Source organism: Tamandua tetradactyla, chromosome 5 (assembly GCF_023851605.1).
Source record: "Tamandua tetradactyla isolate mTamTet1 chromosome 5, mTamTet1.pri, whole genome shotgun sequence".
In the NCBI taxonomy this organism is placed as follows: domain Eukaryota; kingdom Metazoa; phylum Chordata; class Mammalia; order Pilosa; family Myrmecophagidae; genus Tamandua; species Tamandua tetradactyla.
The window spans coordinates 73481336-73497870 of NC_135331.1; the positions used below are offsets into that span (position 1 = coordinate 73481336).

The window sequence follows — 16535 nt, forward strand, 5'->3', positions numbered from 1 at the left end:
ACTTTGTATTTCATTTGTATTGCTACTGAAATGGTTTAAGGATTTCTGGTGTTGTGATGGAATTAATGTATTTTGTATGTGGGGAAAACATGTCTTTTTTAGGGCTCAGAGGGTGGAATATGCTGGTTTGAAATGATATATGTACCCTTGAAAAGCCATGTTTTAATCCTAATCCCATTTTGTAAAGGCAGCCATTTCTTCTAATCCCTATTCAGCATTGTATGTGTGAAACTGTAATTATATCATCTCCCTGGAGATATGATTTAATCAAGAATGGTTGTTAAACTGGATTAGGTGGAGGCATGTCTCCACCCTTTTGGGTGGGTCTTGATTAGCTTCTGGAGTCCTATAAAAGAGGAAACATTTTGGAGAATGAGAGAGATTCAGAGAGAGCAGAGCTGCACAACATAACGACAAGAAGCAGAGTCCACCAAGCCAGCATCATTTGGAGATGAAGAAGCAAAATGCCTCCTGGGGAGTTTCACGAAATAGGAAGCCAGTAGAGGAAGCTAGCAGATGATGCCATGTTCACCATGTGCCCTTCCAGAAGAGAAAGGAACCTGACCGTGTTCACTATGTGCCTTTCCAGATGAGAGAGAAACTATGACTCTGTTTGCCATGTACCCTTCAACTTGAGAGAGAAACCCTAAACTTCATTGGCCTTCTTGAACCAAGGTATCTTTCCCTGGATGCCTTTGATTGGATATTGCTATAGACTTGTTTTAATTGGGACATTTTCTTGGCCTTAGAACTGTAAACTAACAACTTATTAAATTCCACTTTATAAAAGCCATTCTGTTTTTGGCATATTGCATCCTGGCAGCTAGCAAACTAGAACACTGGGCATCCTTGTCTTGTTCCTGATCTTAGAGGGAAAGCTTTCAGTCTTCCCCCATTGAGAATGATGTTAACTGTGGGCTTTTCGTATATTCTCTTTATCATGTTGAGGGTGTTCCTTCTATTCCTATCCTTTGAAGTGTTTTCATCAAGAAAAGATGTTGAATTTTGTCAAATACCTTTTCTGCATCAATTAAGATGATCTTTTTTGCTTTGATTTATTGATATCACATATTACATTAATTGATTTTCTTGTGTTGAACCATCCTTGTATAGATGGAATAAATCCAAGTTGGTCATGATGTATAATTATTTTAACGTGCTTCTGAATTAGATTTGCAAATATTTTGATGATGATTTTTGCATCTATATTCATTAAAGAGATTGGGCTGTAATTTTCTTTTCTAGTAGTATCTTTGTCTGGCTTTGGTATTAGGGTGATGTTGGCTTCATAGAATGAGTTAGGTAGCTTTCCCTCCTCTTCAATTTTTTGAAGAGTTTGAGCAGAATTGGTACTAATTCTTTCTTGAATTCTTGGTACAATTTACATGTGAAGCCATCTGGTCCTGGACTTTTATTTTTGGGGAGGTTCTTGATGACTGATTCAATCTCTTTACTTGTGATTGGTTTGTTGATATTGTCTATTTCTTCTTGAGTCAATGTTGAATTGTTCATATCTTTCTAGGAAGTTGTCCATTTCATTTACATTGTTGAGTTTCTTATAGCTGTTCGTAGTATCCTCTCATTAACACCTTTATTTCTGTAGGCTCAGTTATTCTGTCTCCTCTTCCATTTCTGATATTATTTATTTACAACTTCTCTCTCTCTTTTTTTTTTTGTTATTCTAGCGAAGGGTCCATTGATGTTGATTTTCTCTAAGAACCAACTTCGGGTTTGGTTAATTTTCTTGATTGTTTTCATATTCTCAATTTCATTTATTTTTGCTCTAATCTTCATTATATCTTTCTTTTTGTTTGCTTTGGTGTTAGCTTGCTGTTCTTTGTCTAGTTCTTCTGGTTCTTCCAGGTGAACAATTAATTGCTCAATTCTTGCTCTTTCTTGTTTTTTTTTAATATAGGCATTTAAGACCATAAATTCCCTCTCAGCACTGCCTTTGCTGCATCACATGAATTTTGATATGTTGTATTTTTGTTTTCATTTGCCTTGAGATATTTACTGATTTCTCTTGTAATTTCTTCCTTGATCCACTGGTTGTTTAAGATTGTGTTGTTTAGCTTCTATATATTTGTGAATTATTTTTTTGCCTTCTGCCTGTTTTTGATTTGAAACTTCATTCCATTATGGTCTGAGAAAGTTTTTTTGGTATAATTTTAATCTTTTTAAATTAATTCAGACTTGCTTTGTGACCCAGCATATGGTCTGTCCTTGAGAATGTACCATGAGTGCTTGGGGAGAATGTGTATCATGCTGTTGTGCATTGTAATGTTCTACAAGTGTCTGTCAAGTCTATTTCATTTATTGTATTATTCAAAAGCTCTGTTTCCTTGTTGATCCTCTGTCTAGATGTTCTATCCATTGATGAGAATGGGGAATTGAAGTCTCCAACTATTATTGTAGAGGTATCTTCTCCTCCATCCAGTTTTATCAGCATTTACCTCATGTAGTTTGGAGCGCTCTGGCTCAGTGCATAAATATTTTATTGTTATGTCTTCCTGTTGAATTGTTCCTTTTATTAAAATATAGTGTCCATCTTTGTCTCTTTTAATTGTTTTACATTTGAAGTCTAATTTGTTATATATTAATATAACTTCCACTGTTGTTTTCTGGTTATTGTTTGCATAAAATATCTTCTTCAATCTTTCACTTTCAACCTAGTTTTCTCCTTGGGTCTAAAGTGAGTCTCTCATAGACAGCATACAGATGTGTCCTGTTTTTTAATCCATTCTGCCATTCTATGTCTTTTGATTGAGGAGTTTAATCCATTAACATTTAACGTTATCACTGTAAGGGCAGTAGTTTCTTTTACCATTTTGTCTTTTGGATTTTATGTGTCATATATAATTTTTTTTCTCTTTTTAACTTTAGTGGGAGTTTTCAGTTCTACCCTCTTCTCCAGACCTCTCTTTTCTGTCTTTTCCTATCTTCCTGTAGTGATCCCCTTAGTATTTCTTGTAGAGCTGATCTTTTGTCACAAATTCTCACAGTGCCCATTTGTCTGAAAAATACTATAATTCTCCTCTGATTTTTTGAAGGACAGTTTTGCTGGGTACAGAATTCTTGGTTGGAAGTTTTTGACTTTCAGAATCTTAAATATATCATACCACTGCCTTCTTATCTCCATGGTTTCTGCTGAGAAAACCACACATAGTCTTGTTGTACTTCCCTCATATGTGATGGATTTCTTTTCTCTTGCTGCTTTCAAAATCCTTTCTTTGTCATTGATATTTGAGAATCTGATTAGTAAGTATCTTGGAGTAGGTGTATTTGTATCTATTATGTTTGAGGTATGCTACACTTCTTGGATCTGTTATTTTATGTCTTTCATAAGCGATGGGAAACTTTCATTGATAATATCCTCCATTAGTCTTTCTGCTCCTTTTTCCCTTCTCTTTTCCTTTTGGGACAGCCATAACATGTATATTCATGTGCTTCATGTTGTCATTCAATTCCCTGAGACCCTGCTCATATTTTTCCATTCCTTTCCCTATCTGTTCTTTTGTGTGTTAGATTTCAAATGTCCACTCCTCTAGTTCACTGATCCTTTCTTCTGCCTCTTCAAATCTGTTATTGTAGGTTTCCATTGTTTTTCCACCTCTTCTACTGTGTCTTTCATTCCCATAAGTTCTGCCATTTGTTTTTTCAAAATATCTTCTTTATATCCTCCCTCAACTCATTCATCTGAGTTTTGAAGAAATTTTTCATGTCTATTCAAGCATTCTGAATCAGTTGTTTCAACTCCTGTAACTCATTTAAAATGTTGATTTGTTCCCTTGACTGGGCTATAGCTTCAATTTTCATAGTATGACTCATTATTTTTTGCTGGCATCCAGGCATTTGATTTCCTTAAGTACTTTATTCTAGAGATTGCTTTTTCACTTTTACTTAGGATTTTCTTGTTGGTTTGCTTTGTTCTCTATTTGTTCTTGGGCTTTCTGTTCAACAAATTCAAACAGCATATATACTGTTTAACTGATCAGAGTTTTTCAGATCTTGCTTTTCTGTTTCTTGTCCTGCCTATTTGGAGGCTTTTCTTTTTTTTCTTTGAGTATGGTCTCTTCTGATGGTATAGATCACAGTCAGATTTTCCCAGACCAGACAAACACATCTCAAGAGGACAGAGTCACCAGCATGTTTTCCCTGAGGGTGAGACCCAGCAGGTTGTCCAACTTTCCTATGAGACCTCTAAACTCTCTGCTTTTCCTATCCTGCCCAGCATGTGACACTTGTCAGCCTGCAGCTTCCCACCAGCGTAAAGTGATGAGGTGCCTTTAATTTCCACAGACTCTTCCTGCCAGGGACTTGATTGAAACCAAGGCTGAGATAATAGGGTGGCTTTGAGTGCTTCTGTTTTCTAGCACCTCAGACCTGAATTCCCTGAAGGAGGACCTTTACATTATCTGGTCCCTATCCCCCTTTTCTTGGGGAAGATACGTCCTTTAAGGAATTGCTGCCTACACCTAGTTACTTTGTTTCTGAGGCATGCCTGAATTCTGCCTTGCCTGAGCAGTGCTGGAGCATGAGAGTGCTCACAGTTCTATCTAATGAACTGGAAAGAAATTAAAAGGAAAAACAAAAACAAAAACAAAAAAATGAAAGCACTTTTGGAGCTGAACCTCCACTCCCAGGATTTGCCAGTCAAGAGCTGGAGTTGCTACCTGAGCCTATGTATCCCCAGGCTCTGTGTGTCCCCTTTATTTGGGGTCTAGCCCCTTTCTAGTGTCTTGTGCTGTTCAACTCAAAAAGCCTCTTTTTTTTTTATTCATTCATTTTTCCATTAGCCCCACCCCCTCTCTGCCAGGTTGAAAACTCCTGCTTCCTTTAGTGCTTATTCCAGTTTTATCAGACCTCAGAGCCTGTTCTTATTAGTCAGAATTTGTTAATTAATTACACATTTGGTGCTTGTTTAAGCTAACGTCTTTGCTAATAGTAGAGTTTGGTTCCCTTTCCCTCGGTTACCAGCCAGCTATGCCCATGGGGGAGGGTACCAGCCTCGGCAGCTTGGGAGACTTACAGTTCTGTGTGGAATCTCAGCCTCTCACCCATTCCTGTAGGGTATATGCTGTGTGTCCGGTCACTGATGTCCTCCCAGCAGTTTTCTGGATAGTTCCTGGCTATTTACTAGCTACTCTAGAGGTGAACTAAATTTCACATCTCGCTATGCTGCCATCTTGCCCTGCCTTCATGACAATCTTTTAAAGTCTTAAACCAACCTACTTCTGAAAGATTCCACATCCAGTTCAGGAAACAAAAGCATTTTTGGTGATAACCGAATTTTGAATTTTCTAAATACGTCCTTCTTATTTCAAGGAACTGACAATAAGCTAAATGTGAATTTTAATGTTAACTTAAGCACACTTTTTTCCCACTTGGAACTGGAGACTGTCTTTTCATATCATTCACATTTAGCACCATCCTCAAATTGCATTAGAAATACAGAGGCAAAGGGTAGAGCAGTCAATGGTAAACAGATGAGTTCCATGTAGGCAGGCCAAATGCTCTTCAAGAAAATTCTGTTGACATATAAACTCTGCATAAGAAAAGATTTAAAAGCCCCAATACCCACTTATTAGAGAAATGTCTAATGTAGCACAACAAACCGAAGAATCTGGATAGTCTTCTGAGTCTGTTATAATAGATTTTGATCACGATTCTTAAATGTCTGTGGACAGTGCCCACTGTCCCTGGGATAACTGTAATAAAAGAGTCCCCTACCACACATACATACCAAAAATCATGGAATATGAACTAATCTATGGTACAGAATTTCAATGCTAATCCTCTCAGTATTGTTTCTTAGAGAATCCTTAATTATCTGTACACACATATTCATATATATGTAAATACTGGGATCATCTTTTCCAAGAAAGTCTGAATTTCATATATTTATTTAAAAATTCTGGAACTGTATATTCTGCTGCTACTGGGTGCTATTGCAAGTGTTACAAGGGGCAAATTTCTTTTACCATGTATTGTAGTCATCATTTTAATTAAGTGGCTTTTCTCTTGAAGAGTTCACATGAAGTGGAAGTTTAGGATAGAATGACTGTATTCCCCAAATATGAATAATTTTATGATATGAAGTTGAATTTTAGGAAATGAACAGTGATTAAATTTGAGGAAATCAAGCAAACATGTTTGAAAGGCATTGTTATAGAGAACCAATATTTATTTTGATTCCATTAGTTTTAATTTGTTCATTTGTATATTTATTTTTACAAAATTAGGGCTCAGGATCTCATTAAATTTGAAAGTACAGTGGCCTTGGACCATTTATAAAAAGTTTAAAATTACTGCACTCTCAAATGAAATGGTAATGAACAATCATTATTATATTCCTGAATCTTCAAGGAAAAGAAGAATTACAATCCTTATAATGAATGATTTTTAAGAAAGCAAGGAAGAGGACAATCCATTCCTTTAATAGTGAAAAAGTGCCTATCAGTTTGGCTGTTTTTGTTTGCTATCATTAGAGAGCCATATGCAAATGAGCTTAATGAAAATAAAGGGATTGTATTGGCTCATGTGTTTAAAAGTCTACAACAGGTGGGCTTCAGAAGTGGCTCAAACACACAAATGAGTCCCAGATCTACTCATTTGTTATCCTCTCAGTTTTCCCTTCTTTTTCTTGAACTTTTTCCCAGTGTAATGCCTTGATAGTATAAAAATGCTATCAGCAGTTCCTGTATGCATATTTGTATCACAGTTATGTCAAAGCGAGAGAGGGCTTCCCTTCTGGAAGTTTTATCAGAAGAGCAAAGATTCTGCTTTCTAGGAAACCCCAGAAAACTAGTCTCCCAACCCTATGCAAAATGAAGTTACATAGGTTACCAGGATAAAAACTACAACAAACAAATTAACAAAACAGAGGACTATAAAATCCAAAACTTCAACCCTGATTTAAACTACGGTTTATAGTGTAAGAATACTAATACTGTTTCATCTGTTGTAACAAAGTTATTACACTAATGCAAAATGTTAATGGGGAAAACTCCGTGTATGGGTGGGGGTATATGTGAGAACTCTTCATTATCTTCATAGTTTTTCTACAAACCTGAGACTGCTCTAATAAAAAAGAAACGAAGGTGAAGAATATTGGCAGCATGGGCATTGCAGAAATAACCACCAACTTTATTACCAAACATGACAATGTTTTTGTCCTTAAAGGACTGAGACTTAGTATTTTAGAAAATAGTGAAAACAGTGCTAAAACCCGAAGATATTTCCACTAAAAGGGTGTTTTCTATTCTACTATGTCTAGACATTATAACCACTTGAAATGAAAAGAGAGATTGGAAAAAAGAGTGAAATACAATATGGGAAGTATTCATAAAATGAGATTATGAACTACATTTACTCCCAGACTTTCACCACGCCCCATGTGGCATCAGATGGTCTTAAAAAGAGTTAGAAAACTCATCTTTCAGGAAGTTCCTTTGGGAGATATATGAACATAATCACCACATTTACACGGAGATTCAAGCAGTATTGTGAATATCACATAGACAGCCACTAGGAATTAATTGGATTCAGCATGAGACAAACTTATGTGCCAACCTGAATCTAAACTGTTTATAAATTGTAGCCTTATGCTTTTAAAGTGTTTAAAGGTAGAGACTTAGAAACTTCATGGACTTGCTGATTTCAGAAGTTGCATTCTAATAATCTGTAATTATGAATGCAATGAAATAAGGATATGTTACCAAGACACAATGCACTTTAAATATCCCTTATTTTGGCTCTAGGAATCTGCTTATGCCCTACTTTGATTTCTTTTTTCTCATCCAGAGATGTGTTTGTGTGTATTTGATATATGGTATGGCTAGCAGTGATTGGTCTTTCAAATAAGACTTTGAAATACCTGTTTCATCAATGGTTTATAAGTGCTCCTGCAAATCCTAAAATAAGTCCTTATCATACTTGGGCCAAAGCAAAGATATGGACATTCACTTTAGCAGTTAAATACACATTTTTTGGTTAGATGTTTACGATATTGATAATAATGTATCTTATGGATTTGGGGATTGAAATAGATGAAATCAATTTTGGGACTGAAATAGTAAAGATGCACATTTAGGAACTTAGAAAGATACTACATAGGGATTTGTGATGGTGGCTCAGCAGCAGAATTCTCACCTGCCATGCGAGAGACCTGGTTTCCATTCTTGGTGCCTGCCCCCAAAAAGAAAAAATATATTACATAAATTGGTATTTTTTTGAATTGTATTAACATCAAGTTCAATATGTAAAGGACTGAGGTAGGGTAAAAGAGAAATCTGTGACATTTGGGATAATTACAATAGGAATACAGACATTGCACAATAGGGATTCTTAGATACTAATAATAGGGATCCAAGTGCATGAGCTTTACATACAGCTATTTTTACAATTAAACTCAAAATATTTTACTTTTAAATCAAATTATATGACTATTTCCAAGAAATCTAAACTGATTAAAAATATATCATTTGGAGAATTTGAACAAGCATAGGACTCTGGCATTTGCTTCAGTTATTTTTATGCATTCAGCTATTTTTCTAGAGTCCATCAAAGCAAATCTCCTAACAGCCTCTGAGAATAAAGAGAAATCATTCATTATGTCATTTTCTAACATTCAGGCAGCTTTGTAATGAATTGTTGTGGTGCCTGCGTGTGTCTTATTTCTCCTAATAGATTTTTGAATTTCTAGAATGAAATTTACCCTTTCTTGCCCATCCTTGTCCCATAATGCTTATGCAGTGATTTTCCATGATCAGCTATTAATAATTGTTAAATGTTTTGCTAAATATCTACAATCTCTTTTTTTTTCTGAAAATCTATTCATTAGCATGCACTTTTGTTCCATCTCAGCTGGTATAAAGCATTATGTTTGCACCAGTGCAGCTGGGGCTGGGAATCAGTTAAATAAATGAAATAAGCTTCTCTCACAAACAGGGGGGTCTGCTGATGAACTCCTTCACCTGTTCAGGCTGGTTTAACTGTCAGCTGGCTTCTGCTGATAACATTTATTTTTTTTCAAAAAAGTGATCTATTTAAGAGAGATCTAATTTTATACATGCAGAAAATGGCAAACATTTTTGTGGATGATAAAGCAAACATCTTTACTCTTTGTTTTTGAAAAAATATTTCACCTGTTGATTATTTTTAAGTCCTTTGCATTTAAGATTTTGAATGTAAGTATTGTCTGAGGCTCAAGGTGGATATTAAAAAAAAAAAAAAAAAAACGACAACAACAAGCAAACTAAAGAAAGCCTGGTTTGGAAGAATGAGACTAAGGAAGATTTGAGTTATCATGGGTAATTGTATCTGATTATGGGGATGAGTAATCTTGGCTAATCCAGACTAGTTATTATCCAAGGAGAGGGAGGTGTGAAAGTGAATGGATCTGCCAGAATTGATGCACTAAATGATCAGGAAGAATGTACCAAATAGTAAATGCATGAACACGAGACCAATGAGAATCTTAGAAAGCAGAGGTATTTCAGAGAATAAGAAAAAAAAAATGTAATTTTATGTCAGATGGCTTGAGGAAATAATAAAAAGCATTTTAAAACAAAAAAGGAAAGTTATTGCTTTTTTGTAATAACATGGGCTTTATTGAACCTCTGTAGGTATCATTTCTTCCTTCACTCAAATAGTGGGAATTATTCTTCATCTAGATTACTCATAGATGCACAGTATGCGTCCAATAAAAAGATTATTATAGACAAAAAGTGACAGACCATAAATGATGTGGGAAAGTGATTTCAGTATGAGAGAAAATGCTAATTATATTAATTTAATTAAAAAAGGGGAGCATAAGGTGCTTTGGCAGCATATTGCAAAGGCACTTAGCAGGAAAGGAGAGAGAACCAATAGGTAGATGCAGTGGAAAATTGGCCATTTCAATGAACAACTGGTTTCTTGTCTCATGCAAGTGTCTAAGAAGCTCTATGAAGTTCAGGGGAAGAAAGTGGGAAGCACTTCTTCATTGGCTAATCTACCTCATTGGTCAAACATTCAAACTAAGCTTTCTCCAGCTTCATGTCCCATTTCCATTGTCTTTGCTCACTCTTCTCCAGCCTCACTGGGTTTTCTTATTTTCTTCAAACACAGTAGGCATGCTGTTGCTTCAAGGTTAGCTTTCTCTAGAACACTGTCCCCTTAAATATCCTTGTGGCTCACTCCCATACTTCCTTCAGGTCTTATTTGTATGTCACGTTGTCACTAAGACCTTATTTGTATGTCATGTTGGACTGAGGACCCTATATAAAATAAGCACACCTTATCATCCCTGCCTTCTCACTTGGCTCTTTCCTCAAACTATTATCTCTTCTACCCTATAATCAATCCTTCCTTCCTTCTTCATTCACTCGCTCCCTCCCTCCCTCACTTCCTTCCTTCCATCTTCCTTCTAGAGGTGTAACAATGTAAGATGCCAGAAACAAACATGAAAAAAGATTCAAATATATTTTTCGAAACAAAGAGAAGCCAGTAAATAAGGAAATGCACATCTGAAAGAAGATTCAGATATACAATATTATTTCAGAAGAACAAATGTGCTTGATATTGAGGGTTAAAAATTAAAGATATGCATTAGCTATGTTTTAAGCTTTAGAAAAGTAACATTAATTTTGATTGCTAAAAGGGGTCAAGCTAGTTTCCATCCTTATCATGCATGTTGACAGGTATAGCTGTAGACTTATTTATTTTCATTACTGTAAACTATTCTGTCAAACAATATGCCAAAATGTATCTACTGTTCCACTGTTAATGGACACTTGGGTTGATTCCACAGCTATTGCAAACATTCTTGTACGTGTCTCTTTGTTCAAGAGTTTCTCTAGGATTTAGACCCAGGAAAGGGATTGCTGGCTCATAGGGTATGCAGATTTTTAACTTTACTAGGTTATGACAAATTGATAGAATACTTGACTGCCAGGTTCCCCAAAAAGACCACCAGAATAATTCGTTAATCAAGCAAAGCTTATTAGACCTACTTCACAGAAGGAAAATACTACCCTGATCAACCTTTAGTAGTATCTCAGGAAGAGGGCACCTGGGGAAAATATTTATAAACGGTTTTGATTTCTGGGCTCAAATGGTTTAAAGTGAGTTTTAATCAGAGAAATGATTGTTAATGGGCAGGATTAGTGGATAATGTGAAGGGAGGATTGCTTAATATTACAAGCTGAACAATATACTGCCCTGAAAGGTGTTTGCACAGCAGAGAACACTATTTGTCCAGATATAGTGGGTAATAGAAGTTTCTTGAAGCAAATAGTGAGGTTATTATTAGTAAGCCTTGCCTTCATAAGCAAGGCTCTCCTGGAGTAATTAGTTATGTTGACATGGATGATTGCAATTTTCAGTGCTGATAATTAAACTACGTGGATATAAGTAATGTCACTTCCTGAAGCCATGTGTGACTTGACACCAACCTCTACAAACATGATTTTATTTATTTTTTTCATTGATGTAAAAGGGGTGCCTAATTCTGATTTTTATTATATGCCTTTCTAGGATTGCTAATGAAGTTTTTGAGTGCCTATCTATCTATCTATCTATCTATCCATCTCTTTATCTACCTATTGCCTGTGAATGTAGAGAATTTGGGTTTTCTGGATGTTTCCTTGTATGTATGTTTTCTAAGTGCCTGTTAAGCGTAAATATAAATATAAATATGAGGATTGCCAGGAAGATGGCGGCTTAGTAAGACGCGCGGATCTTAGTTTCTTCTCCAGGACAGCTACTAGGGGAGTAGAAACGATACAGAACAGCTCCCAAAGCCACAACAGAGATAAAAAAGACAGCGTACCCCATCCTGGAACAGCTGGCTGGCTGAGAAAAGCCACTCGGGTGAGATCGCCGAGGCACGCGGGCTTCACCGGGCGGGGCGGCAAGCAGCCGGAGTCACTCCCTTCCCCCTTCCTGGGCCGGCTGGGAGAATTGGAGAGGCGGTCCCCTGAAACTGCGGCGGCTGGTGCCCACACCACGCACAGCCCCCCGGACCAACTGAGAGAATTGGATCAGAAATCCCCAGGCCGCGGAGAATGGTGACGGGTGGGGGAGGCCCCTCCCAAACCCGTGACTCCCCGGGAACGTGCACTCTCCCGGGCGGACCGCTGCCGCTGGCGCCCTCCCGCCATGCTTGTCGCCCCGGGCCGACTAGGAAATTCGGACGGGCGCTTTCCCGGGCTGCGGCGGCTAGCGACCCTCCCCGCGTTCGGACCCCGGGCCGGCTCACACTCTTCCAAACCGCTTCGGCTAGTGAACCTCCTGGACGGCGAGAGTTTTCCAAAGTTAAAGGTCCCACAGCACCTTTTACTGGTGGGACCCGCAGACAAACGTGTGCCACGAGCACCACCTACTGGGCAGGATAAGAAAAACAGAACCCAGAGATTTCACAGAAAAATCTTCCAAACTTTTGGATCCAATACCCAGGGAAATCTGTCTAAATGCGCAGACGCCAACAGAAGACAACGGATCACGCTCAAATAATTGAAAATATGGCCCAGTCAAAGGAACAAACCAATAGTTCAAATGAGATACAGGAGCTGAAACAACTAATGCTGAATATACAAACAGAAATGGAAAACCTCTTCAAAAACGAAATCGATTAATTGAGGGAGGACATGAAGAAGAGATGAGCTGAACATAAAGAAGAAATAGAAAAACTGAAAAAACAAATCACAGAACTTATGGAAGTGAAGGACAAAGTAGAAAAGATATAAAAAACAATGGATACCTACAATGATAGATTCAAAGAGACAGAAGATAGAATTAGTGATTTGGAGGATGGAACATCTGAATTCCAAAAACAAACAGAAACTATCGGGAAAAGAATGGAAAAATTTGAACAGGGTATCAGGGAACTCAAGGACAATATGAACCGCACAAATATACGTGTTGTGGGTGTCCCAGAAGGAGAAGAGAAGGGAAAAGGAGGAGAAAAACTAATGGAAGAAATTTTCACTGAAAATTTCCCAACTCTTATGAAAGACCTAAAATTACAGATCCAAGAAGTGCAGCGCACCACAAAGAGATTAGACCCAAATAGGCGTTCTCCAAGACACTTACTAGTTAGAATGTCAGAGGTCAAAGAGAAAGAGAGGATCTTGAAAGCAGCAAGAGAAAAACAATCCATCGCATACAAGGGAAACCCAATAAGACTATGTGTAGATTTCTCAGCAGAAACCATGGAGGCTAGAAGACAGTGGGATGATATATTTAAATTACTAAAAGAGAAAAACTGCCAACCAAGACTCCTATATCCAGCAAAATTGTCCTTCAAAAATGAGGGAGAAATTAAAATGTTCTCAGACAAAAAGTCACTGAGAGAATTGTGACCAAGAGACCAGCTCTGCAAGAAATACTAAAGGGAGCACTAGAGTCAGAACCGAAAAGACAGAAGAGAGAGGTATGGAGAAGAGTGTAGAAAGAAGGAAAGTCAGATATGATATATATAATACAAAAGGCAAAATGGTAGAGGAAAATATTATCCAAACAGTAATAACACTAAATGTTAATGGACTGAATTCCCCAATCAAAAGACATAGAATGGCAGAATGGATTAAAAAACAGGATCCTTCTATATGCTGTCTACAGGAAACACATCTTAGACCCAAAGATAAACATAGGTTGAAAGTGAAAGGTTGTGAAAAGATATTTCATGCAAATAACAACCAGAAAATAGCAGGAGTGGCTATACTAATATCCAACAAGTTAGACTTCAAATGTAAAACAGTTAAAAGAGACAAAGAAGGACACTATATACTAATAAAAGGAACAATTAAACAAGAAGACATAACAATCATAAATATTTACGCACCAAACCAGAATGCCCCAAAATACGTGAGGAATACACTGCAAACACTGAAAAGGGAAATAGACACAAATACCATAATAGTTGGAGACTTCAATTCCCCACTCTCATCAATGGACAGAACATCTAGACAGAGGATCAATAAAGAAATAGGGAATCTGAATATTACTATAAAGGAGCTAGACTTAACAGACATTTATAGGACATTAAATCCCACAACAGCAGGATACACCTTTTTCTCAAGTGCTCATGGATCATTATCAAAGATAGACCTTATGCTGGGTCACAAAGCAAGTCTTAACAAATTTAAAAAGATTGAAATCATACACAACACTTTCTCGTATCATAAAGGAATGAAGTTGGAAATCAATAATAGGCGGAATGCCAGAAAATTCACAAATACATGGAGGCTCAACAACACACTCTTAAACAACGAGTGGGTTAAAGAAGAAATTGCAAGAGAAATTAGTAAATACCTCGAGGCAAATGAAAATGAAAACACAACATATCAAAACTTATGGGATGCAGCAAAGGCAGTGCTAAGAGGGAAATTTATTGCCCTAAATGCCTATATCAGAAAAGAAGAAAAGGCAAAAATGCAGGAATTAACTGTTCACTTGGAAGAACTGGAGAAAGAACAGCAAACTAATCCCAAAGCAAGCAAAAGGAAAGAAATAACAAAGATCAGAGCAGAAATAAATGAAATTGAAAACATGAAAACAATAGAGAAAATCAATAAGACCTGAAGTTGGTTCTATGAGAAAATCAATCAGATTGATGGGCCCTTAGCAAGATTGACAAAAAGAAGAAGAGAGAGGATGCAAATAAATAAGATCAGAAATGGAAGAGGAGACATAACTACTGACCTCACAGAAATAAAGGAGGTAATAACAGGATACTATGAACAACTTTATGCTAATAAATACAACAATTTAGAGGAAATGGACGGGTTCCTGGAAAGACATGAACAACCAACTTTGACTCAAGAAGAGATAGATGATCTCAACAAACCAATCACAAGTAAAGAAATCGAAGCAGTCATTCAAAAGCTTCCTAAAAAGAAAAGTCCAGGACCAGATGGCTTCACATGTGAATTCTACCAAACGTTCCAGAAAGAATTAGTACCAATTCTCCTCAAACTCTTCAAAAAAATCGAAGTGGAGGGAAAACTACCTAATTCATTCTATGAAGCCAACATCACCCTCATACCAAAACCAGGCAAAGATATTACAAAAAAAGAAAACTACAGACCAATCTCTCTAATGAATATAGATGCAAAAACCCTCAATAAAATTCTAGCAAATCGTATCCAACAACACATTAAAAGAATTATACATCATGACCAAGTAGGATTCATCCCAGGTATGCAAGGATGGTTCAACATAAGAAAATCAATTAATGTAATACACCATATCAACAAATCAAAGCAGAAAAGTCACATGATCATCTCAAATGATGCAGAGAAGGCATTTGACAAGATTCAACATCCTTTCCTGTTGAAAACACTTCAAAAGATAGGAATACAAGGGAACTTCCTTAAAATGATGGAGGGAATATATGAAAAACCCACAGCTAATATCATCCTCAATGGGGAAAAATTGAAAACTTTCCCCCTAAGATCAGGAACAAGACAAGGATGTCCACTATCACCACTATTATTCAACATTGTGTTGGAGGTTCTAGCCAGAGCAATTAGACAAGAAAAAGAAATACAAGGCATCAAAATTGGAAAGGAAGAAGTAAAACTATCACTGTTTGCAGACAATATGATACTATACGTTGAAAACCCGGAAAAATCCACAACAAAACTACTAGAGCTAATAAATGAGTACAGCAAAGTAGCAGGTTGCAAGATCAACATTCAAAAATCTGTAGCATTTCTATACACTAGTAATGAACAAGCTGAGGGGGAAATCAAGAAACGAATCCCATTTACAATCGCAACTAAAAGAATAAAATACCTAGGAATAAATTTAACTAAAGAGACAAAAAACCTATATAAAGAAAACTACAAAAAACTGTTAAAATAAATCACAGAAGACCTAAATAGATGGAAGGGCATACCGTGTTCATGGATTGGAAGACTAAATATCGTTAAGATGTCAATCCTACCTAAATTGATTTACAGTTTCAATGCAATACCAATCAAAATCCCAACAACTTATTTTTCAGAAATAGAAAAACCAATAAGCAAATTTATCTGGAAGGGCAGTGTGCCCCGAATTGCTAAAAACATCTTGAGGAAAAAAAACGAAGCTGGAGGTCTCGCGCTGCCTGACTTTAAGGCATATTATGAAGCCACAGTGGTCAAAACAGCATGGTATTGGCATAAAGATAGATATATCGACCAATGGAATCGAATAGAGTGCTCAGATATAGACCCTCTCATCTATGGACATTTGATCTTTGATAAGGCAGTCAAGCCAACTCACCTGGGACAGAACAGTCTCTTCAATAAATGGTGCCTAGAGAACTGGATATCCATATGCAAAAGAATGAAAGAAGACCCATAGCTCACACCCTATACAAAAGTTAACTCAAAATGGATCAAAGATCTAAACATTAGGTCTAAGACCATAAAACAGTTAGAGGAAAATTTTGGGAGATATCTTATGGATCTTACAACTGGAGGCGGTTTTATGGACCTTAAACCTAAAGCAAGAGCACTGAAGAAGGAAATAAATAAATGGGAACTCCTCAAAATTAAACACTTTTG

General features: G+C 36.8%; 1 protein-coding gene across 23 annotated transcripts in view; it reads left to right on the top strand.

Annotated features, from left to right (window-relative positions):
• Positions 1 to 16535, top strand: part of NAALADL2 (N-acetylated alpha-linked acidic dipeptidase like 2) — a 1514274-nt gene that overhangs the window by 1336921 nt on the left and 160818 nt on the right. The window lies entirely within an intron of this gene.